Source organism: Mercenaria mercenaria, chromosome 14 (genome assembly GCF_021730395.1).
Source record: "Mercenaria mercenaria strain notata chromosome 14, MADL_Memer_1, whole genome shotgun sequence".
Classification (NCBI taxonomy): Eukaryota; Metazoa; Mollusca; class Bivalvia; order Venerida; family Veneridae; genus Mercenaria; species Mercenaria mercenaria.
Window position 1 is genome coordinate 36,280,177 of NC_069374.1, and position 18,549 is coordinate 36,298,725.

The following is an 18,549-nucleotide window of genomic DNA, read 5'->3' on the forward strand; positions in this document are numbered from 1 at the left end:
AACTACAAGGTCATTGTTACAACGGAAATATGTTTGATATGATAGGTCTCTAATGCATGAGACAAACAATTGATAAAATGTACCATAATTACTCCTTAAAGGGACTAACCCACATTTAAGGTGGAAAATAGTGTCTCTCAAAAATCCATAAAAAAGGGTACTCTGAAAGTGACTGGTGGTACAAAGTTATTGACATAAGATTTTTTTCAGGATATTCTTATATAAACCAAAATATTGTGCAGAATGTAGTAAACCGTTTCAAAGGTCTTGAAATAATGCAGAAAATTTACATTCTTCTTGCATTTTTATCAATATGTAACTTTTATTTTCGCCCACTTTATCATTTTCCAGAGTCATATATATATTCTTTGCCAAACTTGGTTGAAAAAAATCATCCAAACTTTGAGCAAGTAGCTTTAAATATTGCATGCTTTCAGGACAGTTCTCTTTATTGTCAAACCGAACTATATCCAGACTATAGTGATAGGACACGCATACTTTTAGTAAAACACTGCAGACTTCACCTTCCGTAGAAACCTCACACCGGCTGTAAAGCCTCTTGTGCTTGTTATTAATGTATTGTTTTACATTTTATTCAAAGGTCGCTAAGGCAAACACTGCTCTTAGGCAGTTTACATTGGATCTTACGTGGATCCTATATTTCACATAAAATATAAGATTGGTAAATCTATATAAATATCAAACGTTAATTTGTATACTGCGTTTTCCGTTAAAATCTTTTACCAGCTTTAGAGAAGCCCGATCCTTATAAATTTATAATTTTGTTTTACGTTTGATTTAGTTGCCGTTAGAGCAAACACAGTTCACAGACTGCTTACATTCCGTGCTGTCGATGACCTTTACAAAAAATAAGTCTGTTTTGACTGGTAAGTTGAAACAACAATTATATATAAATGTTTTATTTTGACCTTCAAATTGCAATTACGTAAACATTGAATCAAGTTGATGGCGACATAACAAGTAAACATGGTAAAAGGTCGATTTAGAAAACAAGCAGACACCGAAATATTAGTTGTCCTTGCTAATATATAGAGTGGTGTTTGACTTTCAACTTTGAATAGGTATTCCGAGATTTGTCAAACATCGAAAGTAGTTTCCTTGTTGTTGTATCATCACTTGGAAATGTGTTTAGCTTACGGCACTTTTGATAAAAATATGTTTAGTTAGTCTTGACAGTCATAGTATACACATTAACAAAATACTTGCATTTCTTGACTCCAGTTTCGTTTTAAACAATACATGCCAGTCGAGTATCACTAATTATTTAAGAAATCATACATAACAATCAGTGATTGTTGTTGAATAAAATAAGATGTAAAGGTTATATAAAATAGGCATCTGGACGACACTGATATTTTTCAAGGGCAAGTCACTATTTGAGATACATTATTTCCATTCTAACACATTATCAAATAGAAAACGCGGAAACTGCACAGGTCGCTAAACACGACAAAAACGAAAATGTTGCAGGCTCGGTCTGATTTATCCTGTTCATCGCTTGTAGTGGAAATGGATGCTACAGTCCATGCCCTCTAGCCTCGGATTGAGCAGAACTCAAGTATTATTATCTACATCTTTGAAGATATTCACTAAATGTTTGCCTATTGTGTGCGGTATTTCTCTTCAAGCGCGCCGCTATGACGTCTGATGCTATGACGTTATATAACTGTAAAGAGCAAACAGTGCATGTTTTGCATAAAACACACGCTTTCAGTATTTTTGTTTAGTAGGGGAAACAGTCAGATCGTGCTGGCATATATAGCAGATTATTTCTAAATACTGAAATTCTTCTTTATGCCATATGCATAGTTTTGATTCAATTCATCGTATAAACGGTTATTGCTTGCTTTATATTTCAAATTTGTTCTATACAAATTGATTGTTTGCAAGAATAATGTGATGAGTAATTTTGATATAATAATTTCAAAAGAAAAATATTTGCAAAGACATACCTTTTATGAAGTGAAGTTAAGTCTCCTGGTTCAATGTCCACAAATGTTAGCAATAAAAGAGCTTGTAAGAGTTTTATGAAAGTCTTTTGACTATTGTTCGTACATAAACTGCCTTGGAAACGGAGTGATCTGCTGAGATATGTGTTACATAGTGATATGTGCTATGGAAATTTCACAACATTCTGATATTTTTTGTACCTATTTTTTTCTACACATCGCGTCATAATAATGTGAAGCATTTTATTTTCAAAAAACGTATTGACAAGTATCGATATTAATGTCATTTACAAATTAAAGTGTTCAAAGTTTTATAGTTTTTTCTATGGATTAACATTATTTTCCCACTTAAAGAAATTTAAATCTTATTGTATTCTAGTTTTTGTGCCATTACCGCTTTCCTTCGAAGATTTGATGAAGAATGAATTATCTTTTTATTACTTGTGTCATGCTGTAAATGTAAATAAATACATGCAAAGACCTCTGTTACATGTACCAAGACATCTGGCATTTTATTTTATGACATACAGAGGGGAAATACAAATGCTTTTAGAACTTCAAGTGTTCAGATAAAAGTCTTGGCATATGACATACATAGAAACAAACTGATCTAGTGAATATTAGTACACTGATAATTGGTAAGGAATTTAATTCCCAGTCACGATGTTTTGTAACTGTTTTAACTGCTTGTAACTCTACAAGACCTTTTTGAAATGTGTAGTTTTATAAACTCTATAAATATAAGGAATAAGCTTCAATTTATTTTTATTATAAAGAACGAATTATTAGTAAGTGTATATCATTTATGTTATCAATGACATTAACCTTTCGACAAAGACATAAGCCATTCGTTCTCGACATTAACATATCGGCAAAGAAGTTACCCCGTCCCAACGACATTACATATAACCTCTAGACAAAGCATTAGCCTCTCATCTCGTCAGCGATCAACAACATTAACCACTTGTCAACGACACTGACCTCTCTGCAGCGACATTTACCTCTCGTAAAAGATATAAATCTTTCGGGAATGGAGTTCTGTAATAAACATTTACGTAAGTGATAGAATCTAGGAACAATTGAATAACTTTTCCAGAACAAATGATAGCGCAAATATGTGTTTCGTGCTAACGATGATTTTTTCCGATGTGTTAATGTATTGTCTGTGCTTATTATACACGACTCCAATACAGTTTAACGGTATGATGTGTTAATGCAAGATAGCGAAATGGGTACATTCTATTCCACTTCGATGTTGAGAAACAGGAGCACTGATCTGCTTTATAGAACTTATGAGAAATATTTCGCAGAGCCTTTACATAGATTCCACGCTCCACTTAGTTATTTCAATGTCGTTTTAATGTCTCATAATGTAAATATGTGTCCTAGGAATTCATCCTTTACAAACACTATTAATTCATACAACCTAATACTGTTTCGAATGTACAAAGGCGTGATATCGCATTTACGATAACGAAGGAAGACGAATTGTAAAATCTGCAATTGCTATTTATTAATAGAAAAAACATGTACTTGTGTCTGTTTCATTGTGTAGATGTCCTGGAATATATTTATATAGATTTTATGCCTTAACAGTTGTTCTTACTTTTTATATAGGTTTTTCATTTTAACTTATGCAAACACTGAATGTTGTATTGGAATGCAACCGGACGTCTATAACGATGCTTTATTCAAACTGTCTTTGATTGGAACACCCCACGCTCTCTGTCATACATACCACATTTGTGCTATTAATATTTTGAACTATGTCATACGTATGGGGATCGTGGGTTCGAGCCCCACTAGGGTCACGACCATGACTTCTCATATGACACCAGTACTGGCTTTTCCAGGAAGCAGACTCGAGAGTGGTTCAAATAATCTTTAAGCTTTTATCACAATCGAGCTAAAATAAATTAGTATAAACTAAACTAAGACAGTATGTACAAGGACACGTTGAACAAGGAATGTTTTCTCTATAACTAGACAGTTTGTATGTCCTAAAATAACATGAATATTTTATGATGATCTGGAAATGTCTTAGCAGGGTTTTATAATTTTAGAATTTATTGTTTTGCAAACTGTAAAACTCTTATCTCGATATGATAATACCAATACACTTTTGCTTATCATTTAACATGTTTACATCCTTTTCAAAAGAACTGACAGAAACATGAATAAACTGAATAGACTAGCCATTTACTATAATGTTTTACTCTATAATCTCCAATGTAATTTTTTGTCCAGCGAGTGCGCATTTGCGTTGTGAAAGTAATACAATGGAAATTTAGATCTGTCTATGATTACTACTCCTCAACTAACAACGATATTCCTTTAAAGTAAATCTACCTTGTTTACATGTTATACGATGAGAACAGTGGCCACTGAGACTTTATAATATATAATTGATGTTTTGTCAAACTTGGTACAAATAAAAAGAAATTCAAGATGGAAATTTAGATACTTGAATGTGCTGCTGTTGTGCTGTGGGATTCTTTTCCAGAAATCTTAAAAAATACTCCAGGTTAAACTAGTTTAAAACACATATATCCTCCTGGAATGGTCATGGCTGTAAATGCTTGGTATGCAAAACTTAATTAAAACGTAGAGTAATAATACTTATGTACATTTTTTCAAGTACATTTAAATTATGACAACACAAGAAAACACTATTGTTGGATTTTAAAGTTAACTTTGCGCACTATACCTAAATGTGTTTCTATAAGTATATACTATTTCTCATTCAATGGCATATTTTCACACTTGAACGCTAATTTACATTAAATGGAATACGATATTGTAATGCATTTTACGTATTCAAGAGATTCTCAAAATATGTATGAGTACACTTCTTAATGCATTGCCTTTGACAATGTGCTCGTCCTAAATACATCAGCTTCATTCTTCCCAAGATCATGAAAATTACAGAATAGCACGTATAAATTTCCTAATCATCTATGAAGAAAATTTATGCCGGAGGTGAATTATATGTTATTCACATGGGCAGTACAATAACTAGAATAGCTTTGTTACCATAGAAACCAGTTGCGTAGCGTTAGACAGCTTTAATTCTATACTTGTATAGCAGGTATTTGTGAGTAACTTAATAGATATGTGTAAAAAAGTCATAGTTTGGATTACTTTTTTTTATGTGAGCATCAAACAAATGTCCGCAGTCCGATAAAATATGAGAGAATCATAACGTTGGCGGTGTCATTTTAGGCAGCTCCACATAACAGGTTACCTACGCTGCATTTGAGTGTAACCAGATTAGATAATGTTCTGAGATTCAGAACACTTTTCGACGTTTTTAAGGCAGTTGTAACTTACATGTTGTCCCACTAACAGGTTGCCTGTGTGTCATTTGGGTGTAACCAGATAAGATAAGGATCTGATATTCAGAACACTGGAGGAGTCATTTAAGACACTTCTCACTAACAAGTTGTCTATGGTGCATCTGAGTAATTTGTTAGCAGCATTAACAAGTACAGTTACTACTGTAGACATATTTGATATGTCTCCCTGCATGCAAATGATTTTGGTGAACATGCATAATTTCAGCAGCGATGTTTAGGTAAAGTTAGATAAGGTAATCATACACATTAAAAAATAAATCACACTTACAAAAAAAGTAGTTAACATATAATTCAAAGTTAGTTTTTGTTTAGACGTGGCCAAGAACAATTAGCAAATGCCCGGTAAGTTGATTTTTAAAACACTTTTTTCTTGCATCTTAAGTGATTTTTATCTTAAGTCAAACGTTTTATAGCATGGGACAAAACTTGAAGTTGAAATGATTTATGTGCGATAAGCTAGCATGGTTATTGATAGTTGACAAAAAGGAATTTGATGTGCAATTGAGAAATGATCAAAACATATTTTACAGTAACTAAAAAGCCACCACTAAATTATACTCATGGACCATTAGAAGAAATCGTGAGAAGTCTTTAATAAATGAAAGCAGAATTATTTGTTTTGCAAGGGCATTTTGTTACAGGCTTGTACGTAGAGGGTTGGTAACTTGTGTTATTATTTCATAATGTGAACTTAAGACAAATGTTGGTAAATTATTCTGGCTTACTCGAAAACTCCCATGACATGAGAATTACCTTACTTTTTTGCATACTCTTTTCGATTTACATTACTTAACAGTTACTGAAACAAATTCGGTAAAAAACATCTTTAAAACATCTTAAGATTTTAAAAAAAATCTGTCAAAGCAGGAATATTTATAAAGTGTGTTTTATTGATTAAAACAAATACAACTGAAATGAAATCTAAGCTTTGCAAGAAAATAAATTAAAGACATAGAGGGTATTTGTTTGTTTTCTGGTTGACACCGAAATATATCGTCACCGATAAGGGATGCAATTCAATATTATCACAAAGGCGAAGCCAGCGTGAAAAAGCAGAATTGTCTCCATTATCGGTAAAAATGAACTATGTGTTTATTCAAATAAGATCGATACATCATGACAAAGTTCGGATTTATTAAGGCTACCGTGTTACATATTATACCATGGACATTTATGCACAGTGACATCCAATATTATGTATAAGGTGTGAAATCAACACGACGCCATTTTGTTTACAGAACAAAAACTGTATTTGAATATCTTATTTTAAAATACACGATCCGCAGCTAACAGATAGCGATAAATGTAATTAATTATGGTTACTTGAATAACTATAGTGTTGTACTCATCTCTGTGTGATGAAACAATAACAACTGAAGTACAATCTCACGAAAATTATTTTATTACATACTGTACATGTATTTGATGAAATAAAATATACATAAAACATATCTAAAAAATGTAAGCCAAAAAATAATAGTAAAATTTTCTCTACAAAGAATATGAATTACAATTTCTGCAAAGGTTAGTTAAGATAACATACCTAAGATAATTCCTGTAGCGATGTCATTCACTTGACATTAAACTAAAACCAAAGCAAAGAGGACCTTTTTATAATTCTAAGATATAGAGTTATTCTGTCCATCAATGAAATATAAAAGCTATTGCCCTGAGGAAGACTTAATGTGACGCAGACACTGGAACCAACGGACATAAATAATCAAAGTGTACTCTTCTTCTTTATTCAAAATTATTAATAATTTCTGCTAGAGAAGAGTAATGTGAACACTCTAATGACTGTGGTTTTCAGGGGAATACAGCGGAAAATTTCATAGAAATTTGTTGAAATATTTATAATAGCTTAAAGGAAATAATGTGTGTGATTTACCCAACAGATATAAAAAAGAAAATTAAAATAATATTTTATGAAGGCTATTTCGAAATTATCATAATAATGGGGTATCGAAATAATGTAGAAAGTAGTACTATTTCATAATAACAAAGCCATGTGACCGGGTTTTGATGACACTTTATTGTTATATGGGCTATTTCAAGCAATTAAACAACGTGTTGTCGCCATTGTACCTTGTATATCAAATCTAGGTTAAGTACAATTTCTTTTAGTCAGGTTTCACCTAAACCTTGTTGTACAAAGTTGACTATTGTATAATTTCGAGTAATTTTGTAGGCTTAAGTATACCTTTATTTGTGTGTTGCCGCCATTGTAAATTGTACTTTATATATTAAATCTAGATAAGGTACTTTTTTTCTTTTGGTCAGGTTAATACAAGTACAAGTTTGACATTTGTAAAATTTCAATTAATTCTGTAGGCTTAAATAAACCTTTATTTAATAAGGTATTATGTTGACAAAGTGTGAATTAAAACTAGCTCATGTCACTACATACATGTAGCTGGTATTTAAATTCTTGAAAGCAGATAAACCGATATGTAGGATAAATGCGACAAAATGCCATTGTTTAAATGAGACAGGTTATGTTGGTTCTACTTATAATAATTTTACGTAACAGTGAAGTAAAATCTCGTGGATTATTCAAATTGAAATATGTGACATGGCTGTTTTGTTAATGCATTCCATACATTTGTTATATTTCAAACTCCACAATCTGCTTAGAAGTAAAACGGAGAGCGTATAAATGCTTTAGAAGAACTTTGAGTGTATCTTTCAACGAACTATAGATGATAAGAGAATCGAATATTAAGAATTAAAGATCCCGACTTTCTGATGTGCATTTTTACTTTTGTAAAATCACCATCTAAATCCATAATCTTGGGCTACATAAAGCGAAAGCAATGATGACGCCAGCTAAAAGCCTATATTGTTACCTTATTATTTGAGAATCAACTTTCGTGAAGAAGAGAAATATCATATGATATCACCAAGACCTGCATTTTCCAAATAGAATTCATTCAGACATATCATCTTTTGCCAGTTTTTGACAGGTTACATGTCCATGGGAAAAATGTCATCTAGGAACTAACACGACAACAGAATCATAATAAGATATCGAGACTGAACATAATTTCAGACTAATCGGGAACCAATGTCGGATGTTAAGTATGAAAGGCTTGCGATTCATTGTTATACTTTCTGTTTCCTCATTTTATTTTTAACTGCAGTGTATTCTACAACAGAACCTTTTGATTTGGCATATTATTGATTTTAGCAAAACCATGCCAAAATGTGGATGACATATACTGCCTAAATCACTTGCTTCTTAAAACGAATGAATAGAAGTGCATGTTCTGTCAAGTTAAGTTCTGAGAAGTTAAATGACTTACCGTCATGCTTTTTATTAACTTTACCTATTACATGTTAAGCAATGGTCGTTTTTGAAAGTATTAGGACGAAACATACAATAATTTAGGAATGATATACAAGTACCATAGAGCACAAATTTCGGGTTCACAGACAATATGCTATGCAAATAATCAAATACTCGGCATGTTTAGAAACATTGCAAATTACGATACCAGCATTTCTATGTGTAGCAATTAAGATTTTACCTGAATGATGGATAAAATTACGCAGAACGCGGATATATCGACTAGCAACAAGAAATCCATCACTTAAGACAACTGTGTTACAGCCACTCTCTTAAAACAATGTCCTTATTCTTTTGTTGCTTTTATGGATGAAATTGAAATGCAGACACGAACAGAATATACTAAATGACTACAGTTTATAAGTATTTTTCATACTTTTAGGTCTATTGTTCAGACATTTAACTCTTAGAAGCATAACAATATTAAATGGACATTTGAACAGACGTGGCCTAACATATATCGGTGTATAACAATAATATCTAAAAGCTCATTTATTTCAAGGAAATTGATGTGTACCCACATGGCTGCTTATAATCAGCTGACAATAAGGTTTGGGATGTGTCCAAATCAGTATGTTAACAGTAACAAAAAAGTAGGACGAGACGAAATTTTGTCCTCTACTCGTGTAATGTAATATAATTGTATCACTTAATGTCATTTTGCATTTTCGTCGTACAAATTGGATTGTTCGCAAAATGGCGAGTGATTTGCATCTTTGCGTGCCTGCCGGGCATTATGTATCACGTTATCTAACATTCCATTGCGATTTAACATTTCTATGATTATGTGTCGTGTGTAAAGTGTGGAGAAAATTATTAAATGATATACTGAAAATCACTTGACAAGCTAAAACGTATGAGACAGTTAAGTCTTAAAATCAACAAGGTCAATACAGACAATACGGCCCATGTAGAATTCATTTTTTCTTAAGAAGAAGCTAAATCTATTAATTGTACTAACAACTTTCAGGAATGAAACTATCAAGCTTCAACTACTATCAGTAATAAAAGGACAAGTTTTTGCTGACTTAAGTTGAACTAGACAGACTAGAATTTACTGACCTTAATTGAAACACAGAGACAAATATTCAATGAACCTGACAGAAGTAGAAACATTATCATTCATTGACCTTCGCTGAAACAGACAATCAAGAATTCACTGACCTTAACTCAAATAGACAGACCAGCAACTCGTTTACATTCCAGGCGAAATCTGCTCTCTCTCTAAAAGATCAAAAGAATTGGGTGTTACGAAAATGACCTGTAGTACAAACTTACTGACATTTGAATTTTCCAAGATATCCCAAGACTTTCCCAAAATTAGAGTGCAGAAAGGACTAAGCCGTTGTAACGGGTTTAAAATAATGGAGAAAGTCAACATTCTTCGTGCTTTTTCAATAATATCTAACACTAACTTTCAAAAGATAAGTATTCATTGACCTATACTGTAATAGATAAACACATATTCTGTGAACTTAACTGAAAAAATGTAGAGATAGGCCCTAAAAATTTCAATGATAGAATTACATTAAATAAAGTCTAGAAATTAATTTCCAAGTCCTTGAAATAACCAAAAATGATTTCACAAATGTGAAGTTTATGATAGTTTTGTTAATACCAATAACAGAAGTTTTAATTTTTAATTTAAAGTTGTGATCCACAAAGAATGACAACTCTTGCCTTGGGCTAGTACTTATAAGTAGAGATCTATTAGTTTACTTCCCTTGCAATAACACAATTGAGTGGAAAATGAAAACTGTTTTAGACATAATATTATTCTTTTTTGCACAACAAAATCATTAAGGATTTATTCATTTGTGTTTGATTTACCCCTCAACACATGGTTCCTATGATTCTGTCAACTTACATATGGTAAAAAATTAACTTTTAACAAGCTAATAATAAAACGAAGTACCACTAGGTAAATAATAGTGCAGATAATACAGTTTTGCTTGTATCAAAATGTCACAATAGATCCACTTTTGTAATACAGAACACCTGGTAGGATTAGTAAAGGTGCAATTATATTGATCTCTATTTCCTATGCCTAAAAAATGGACAAGTATTCATTAACCTACACTGCAATAGATAAGCAAACATTCATTGAACTAAACTGAAAAAGGACAAATATTAATTGACCTACATTGTAATAGATAAACAAATATTCTGTGAACTAAACTGAAAAAGAACAAGTATTCATTGACCTACATTTAAAAGAAAAGCATTCATTCATTAAACTAAACTGAAAAAGGACAAGTATTTATTGACCTACACTCTAACTGATAAGCAAACATTCATTGAACTTAACTGAAAAAGGACAAGTATTCATTGACCTACACTGTAATAGATAAGCAAATCATTTATTGAACTAAACTGAAAAAGGACAAGTATTCACTGACCTACACTGTAATAGATAAGCAAATCATTTATTGAACTTACCTGAAAAAGGACAAGTATTCATTGACCTACACAGTAATAGATAAGCAATTATTCATTGAACAACTAAACTGAAAAAGGGCAAGTATTCATTGACCTACACTGTAAACAAGCATTCGGAGACCAAAACATTAATTGATCTCACTGACACTGAAAGACAAGTATTCAACGACCTTAACTTATGGAAAAATTACAATTACTCATGACTTACTTAAAATACGAAACCCCAGTAAATTTAGAGCAGATAACTACAGGCTGATCAAATGTTACAGATCCACTTTTTAATACAGAATCACCGGAGGATTAAAAAGGTGATTACCTACTGACTCTTATCCTATGTAAAAAGTGACAATATTCCATCTAATTACTGCAATACTAAATAAGCATTCATTAACTAAACTAATATCAATTCAGCCTACACTGTAATTATAAACAAATATGCTGTATATAAACTGAAAGAACAATATATCATTACTTCAATTAATAGAAAAGCATTATTCACATTACACTAAACTAAAAATGGACAACTTTATGTAAGTGCCTCATATACTGACAAAATCTTGATTACGTAAGATGACAATATTCATTACCACACTGTAATTTGGATAGGGAAATATAATGCAATATAACTGAAAATACTATATTACCAGGACGCTTCCCGTAATTTCAAAAGCATATGACATTTTATGACAACTAAACTGTAAAATGGCACAAGTATTCATGACTCGTTTAAAAATTATTGAAACTCTGTAAAAGGTAAGTTTCATTGACCTACATGTAAAAACATTGAGACAAACATAGAAACCTGACCGAAGAAGTATAATCAACACAATTGAATAAATACATTATATGATTTTACTTATGACAAACAAAATATTTAGAGACCTAACAACAGGGTGACAAGTTTTCACACTAAATTTAGATGAAGTTTCAGGAAGATAAACTATAGCGTTGTTACTTAACTAATTACTTAGCAAGCAAAGAGTATTTCATTCTTTTTCTAAATTACATTATTAAAAATTAAAATTCTGTTATTTCTAAACAAAATATATAAACTAATGTGTTAAATTTTTCTTACTTCAAGCTTGAAAAATTTTCAGCTACATTTATTAATTAAATTTCTATTCATATATGAATAATTTTTAGGGTCATATCTCTATACATTACTCGCTATGAATCGACAACACAAATACATTTTCCCCAGTTTCATTTCTTCACGTTTAGGATTTTGCAAAGTAAAGATGTATGGAATGTAGCAAAAACTATTGACCGGCTTTTATGAACCTTTACACTGCTTAATATATAAAATGGACTGGTCCATCATTTTATTTGGGCAGTACCACTTATCGTTGAAAGGGATGTTTAGTAAAATGTTTACTGACTGAATAGCGAACAGTGCAGACCATGATTAGCCTGCACGGATGTGCAGCCTCATCTTGGTCTGCACTGGCCGCAAAGGCAGAATCATTTGCCGCCAACAGGCTAAAGGTTAAAGGAGTCATGTTAAAAAGGCAACTGCATTTAGGTCAAGATCAATAATTTCGAGGTATTGATCATACTCATAATTAAAAGCTTGTGCTTCTTATAGGTATGTTGATAAAAGTCATTAACAATAACATGTGCCTTACTTTATCTCTTTAATTTTATAATATCAGGCCAGTGAAAACACTATAACAGAAATCTGGACTTATGTACTTTAAATTGCGCTAACAGATAAGTTCTATTTCGCATTTTGTCCAAAAAAAAGTTTATATAAATACACTGATTTATTCCTATCAGCCAACATATATTACCGAAACAATATTTCTAGACCAATGGCGATTCCTACACGTTTTTAAAGTGTTTCTCTTTTACAGATTTCTCAAAATATTGTTATCTAATGTTATATTTTGATTAAAATCAGTTTTATGGTTTATTTTTATACCTGTTTCGTAATGAAATGGCTTCCAATCGTACAGATGTAATTCTACAACAGGAAAGAAACCGTATCAATTACGTGTCATTCCAATCCTATAAATGTCCCTTATCTAACACAGTATGCGAACTATAAGTGCCAACACCAATTGGTCTTTCTTTTTGTACAGGACTGCTACATAAGACTTCTCTTGTCAAACTGTCTAGATCAAAGTTATGACCTCTTTGACGACAGACAGGATATGATTTGTCTCTTATTTCTCGTTTAATTTGCTTTTTTATTTTGCAGTTCTAATCTCGGCCTCAAACTCCTTTTTGTTAGGAGAAGTATAATGTTTAAAATTAAAAGGTGGCGATCACTTCATTTTAAAATAATCAACTATAATTTCATTGGTGCGGAACTACATCATTCTGAACGCGGCGAAATACATAAACGGATGTTCCAATCAAAGGAAAAAATATATACATTCAATTAAATGATCAATGTACAAACACCTTTATGTGTATTGAATTGTATCAGAGATCAATTAATCTTTCTGATCCATTTAACTAATTTTACACTGTGACGTAATGATATTACGTGTGACGTCAAGATATTGCGTTCGGGTATCCTTGAATGAAAATGGAAAAGGTATTTGATAAAACGAAATTTATTTGTGCCATATGTTAGATTTAAAAGTAATTCACCCGTAAACACACATTTTATCGTACACCTGGTACCCATTCTGAAATAAAAGCTATTTCTATTTCACGCCAATAAAGACCCTTATATCCTTCACATGTTTACTCAAGATTACAAAAGACTTGATTTCCAATCTTTTTCCGAGCTCTGTTTTTCTTGTTTTTGTTTTAAATTGTCGATTTTTGTTACACTAATAGTGTTTACGACAATTGATGTCAAAATCCGATACTTTTTGTGCAATTTCTTTTCAAGAGCAAAATCATTTAAAATACCAGACACCATGGAATATAAAAATATCATTGTTTGTAGCATTTTAAGAATAACTTTTTTTTTACTTTGACCGTTGTATTCCATGCCAATAACTGTAAGCACAGATAAAGCAGTTTCTTATCATATTTTAGTACTGTTTTATTTTTGTGCATTTCTGCAGGAGAGTAAATAAGGCATAGTTTTAATTCTTTATGGACATATATTTATTGTACAAAAGCTTACGAAACTAATATAATCATTCTTTAATCCATGGCTGATTTACGACAAAGCAATATTTGTGCTATGTATCTCCATCTTTTACTTATTGAGTTCATTAACATTTAAAGCACGTCTAAATCAAGAAAGACTGGCAATTATATGTCATATCATGTTTTTTTCTGTCTTCCCTGTTGAATCTGGACAAAGTCTCCGGAAGAATTAATGATTGTTCGACGTTAAGAAGTTTCTAGATGCAATACGTAAATGTAAGTAAAATAGAATATGAATAGTTCAAATAATTTATTGTATAGATAATTGCTCTATTTTCGAACCATCGAGTATTATAATAATATTAATTAATATTTTCGTTGCAATACGATGAAAACATTCATGTTTTATCACTATTAATGGATGGACAGAAATATCTACACTTAAATACATGTCCGTGTCTAACATGTCACCTCATTTTCAAAAACAGTATTTAAAAGTATGAGCAATTAAGGCATTTGATTCCAAAACAACTTAACGTGTTTCAGAACACTTTATCAACTATACGTGTAGACAAATCGATGATAACGCAACGCTAACAGAAAAAGAGGAGAGATAATTATACACTTAAGATTTCAAGATATTCTTCTAAAGGAATCATGGAAGTATAATGTAACTGTGTTGAGAAGTTACGATCAGCACCGTACCTTGTTTCAATTCGAATGCAAGACGATTGCATACTATACTACAGTATGCTTATAACATTTTTACAATTATTATCTTTATGGTATAATCACAAGTTTATATACTTAAACATATCTCAAATATCTCTGTTTGTTTTGTTTTTGTCTTTTTACTAAGTAATTTCCGCTATTGTCTTTATAATTGTACATATATTCAAATTGTAGACTAACTGACGCTACAATTCCATTTCCTTTTAATTAAAAATGTAATAACATGTTAAATTCAAGAAAACTCAACTTTAGTAAAAAGCATTCTTTATAGCCCGGGCGAACATAAATGATACCCGTGAACGTGTGTTTTGAAAATCAATTATCAAATCCAAATCATTATACGTTAAAAGTAAAATATATTAAAGAAGATGTGTCACCAGTGGTAGAATTTCAAAGAAATCGCAAAGGCAAACACTATCCACATCAAACATACCTGGTTCAAGTAAACATACAATTACATTACCTATTTGATGTAGTAATTTGTCGCATTAAAATGCATTATTTGATTGGTATCATTGTTCTACAAAAGATAAGTAATTAATTATACAAAGATTAATTTTCACATGATTTCTCTATGACTGCAATGTACTTAAACCTTACCATTTTTGCTGTCTGGAAATTCAATCCTCTTCTGATGCGTGTAATATAAGATAAACCTTCGTTTACACGGTGCAAAATAATTGGACACAATTCCTCGGCTATTTTTCTGAAAAAAAATCAGCACTTTCATTCAAAATAAACTGTTGCCTTACGTAGTCGGAAATTGACACGTTCTTGCGACAATCAAAATACGCCAGTGAATTGCTGCTAATGTAAATATCTTGTAGCAATTGCGAGTAACATTCATCCAATCTCGTTTATATCTCCTTTACTCTGGTTAACACACAAAAGAAATAGAAAATAAGCACTAATTGCAGAGCTACATTACAGAAGAAATTTTCAGATAGTCCAAATAACCGAATCGATTTGCGACATTTGTCATTTTAATAGCATTTCCTCAGATTTTCTGTTATGTTTTGTCAAGACAAGCGTCTTCTGAAATCGATTGTCACGTATTTCACACGTCGAGAAAAACAACGAACAATTTTCAGATACTTCAATTAAATGTCAAACCTATATCATTGAAAGAGCTTTGCAATTGCTGTCCTGTGGAGAATACAAGGCTTTCCCTGACGCAAGGAGACGATTGTAGGGGATATAAAGAAAATCTCCAATAAATATTGGCACCTTCATTTCCGACTGGGCTTTAGCAGCCTGTCTTGGACATTTTCCTGTCGATTGTTTCGACGAATTGGCATTACTTCTTCTCCATTTTTCTTAATCAGATTTGTTTTTATACATGTTGTACTATATATTTTATTTACGCGCTAAAGATGTTTCAACGTATAAAGCGTTTAATTTCATACGCACAGCTCTTTTTGACCTCCTTACATCATCAAATGAATGTAGACCATACGAACAGTTAGAACTTGAATTTATTCCTCTTTCAGTTTTTGAGGTGCACAGTATTTTGAAAATTCAATATAAACATGTAATAATTTTGTAGTTTCGTTTTGTGATGAGTTGACTAGAACATAAGGTACATGTTTGATGTAACGCCTCTCTCTCTCTCTCTCTCTCTCTCTCTCTCTCTCTCTCTCTCTCTCTCTCTTCCCCTCTCTTTCTCTCTCTAACCCCACCCACCCTACACAGTTGCTAATTAAATGGACAATGATAAGCTTATAAAAAGGTTGTCATCATATAGTAAGATCATGCAAAAAACCAAAACGTAACAATATATGCTATTTTAAAATATTTGTCAACAACAGTTTTATTGTTTTGCGTCACGACATCTTTAAAATTGAATTCCGTTCTTAATGGGCGGGAACGTAATGCATAAATAAACACATTAAAACGTGTTTTCTGGTGAATGATCCATTGATTAATGCCGTTCTAGGCTAAAATGTATGGTTGATAAAACAAATTAATTATAGGGCATGTAAGTGACCTTCCACGGAAGTATGTGGGGTCAGCATGATAAACAGAGGGACTCGGCACACCCCTCCCCCCACACTCCCATTTATCATACTGTCCCCACATATTTCCGTGGAGGGTCACTAACAAACTAAATGATTGATATTGTACATATAAAATACAGCTTGGATATTCATTGAAAGTGTTATAATATTTGTATAAGCATTAACATTTCTGACAATTAATGTAGAATATTTATATCATGTACCCTGTTTTATTTAACTTTCATGTCAATTCATTTCAGACAGTTTGAGTTGACTTTAACCCTTATCATGCTGTACGCGACTGATTCTGCTTTTGCGACCAGTTGAGATCATGATCAGCCTGCACATCCGTGCATAACCTGCACTGTTCGCCATTCAGTCAGTATCTTTTTGGTTAGCACAGTTAATTATACTGTCCAAATTGAAAGATGGACAAGTTCATTATAGAAATTTAGAAAGGTAAGGGTTAAAAATGCAGACTGCTACTGATTCTGTATTGCAGTTATATATTACGAAATCAGACTAAATAAGAGAATGCACATAGAAAGTTTGTTTCTAACACACGCACGGGGTATTATCATTTCTGTTGAAATAAAGATCAATGATTATGTTTGTATAAAAATGTTTATATATATTTGCAGATCCTGTATTGTGAAAATAAGTATATAGATTTCTATTTGTTCTGTTGTTTTGTGGAATTTTCAAAATTCAATAGTCAGTCAGAAGTTTTATAGTTAAGTCAGTTTTTCCAGACAAGTTCTTTTCCATAAGTCTCTTTGAATTTCCAAACACTTATAGACAATCCCAGGAACATTTGCGTCAAAATAAATGCTTGAAACCTCTTAGGCAAAAGACACCAGTACTTTTTCACGTCGTCAACAGTAACAAGGTTTCATAAACAGAAGGAGGCTTTAAAGACGATGAGGACATATAACATTTCCCGTTCGTAATTGTTTTAGCAGATAAAAGCCCTCGCAAGGCATGGTTCCTGGAAATCAATAACTTTCCAGAGGCAACTGAGAACAATTTGAAAGCGACGTAAAATCAGATGCTGTTACTTGTAGTTAAAAGTTCTCTAGTTGGGAAATCGATGATTTAATATGATGGAATTATGGAATAAAAAAAAATGTATCATACCCTTTGTTGTTTGTACGAAAGTTTTATTCAAAGGTAGTTATAAGACCTGTGTACGTCAAGGCCCATGCCGAATTTGTTTCCTATTACAAATGTTTTCATTTATCTCCCATTGCGAACGATACGTTGGTGCGATCGTTTTCCCTAGGGCTCGTTTTAATATTGTAACGTAATGAACTGTTAACTTTTTAAAACCATATAATGCAGATCGTTTGGTTCTTCTTGTGTAGGATGAAAAATATGATAAATGAAAACACCGAAAGGGAAAGCATCTAGCGCGTTGTCCGTCAATTCCATTAATTGCTATCAATATTTTAATTAATCATCCAATAAAAAGAAAAAATCCAGAAACATCACGCGTGTTAATACTTGAAAGTAAATCATCACAGACGTTATATAGATAAAATATAATACGTCTTACGCTATTAAACACTTTTTTCATTAATGATGGTGTTGGATTTTAAAGAAATATAATGACATGTGCATTGAAACACCTGGGTCTGTGCGTTACTGTTCATATTATA

General features: G+C 31.9%; 1 protein-coding gene across 1 annotated transcript in view; it reads right to left on the minus strand.

Annotated features, from left to right (window-relative positions):
- LOC123527264 (uncharacterized) overlaps positions 1-16,050 on the minus strand; it is a 312,126-nt gene extending 296,076 nt beyond the window's left edge. The window contains exon 1 of the mRNA XM_045306613.2: positions 15,495-16,050. The gene's annotated coding sequence lies outside the window, so the exon portion shown is untranslated. The remainder of the gene's footprint in view (positions 1-15,494) is intronic.
- Between the last annotated feature and the right edge of the window lie 2,499 nt (positions 16,051-18,549).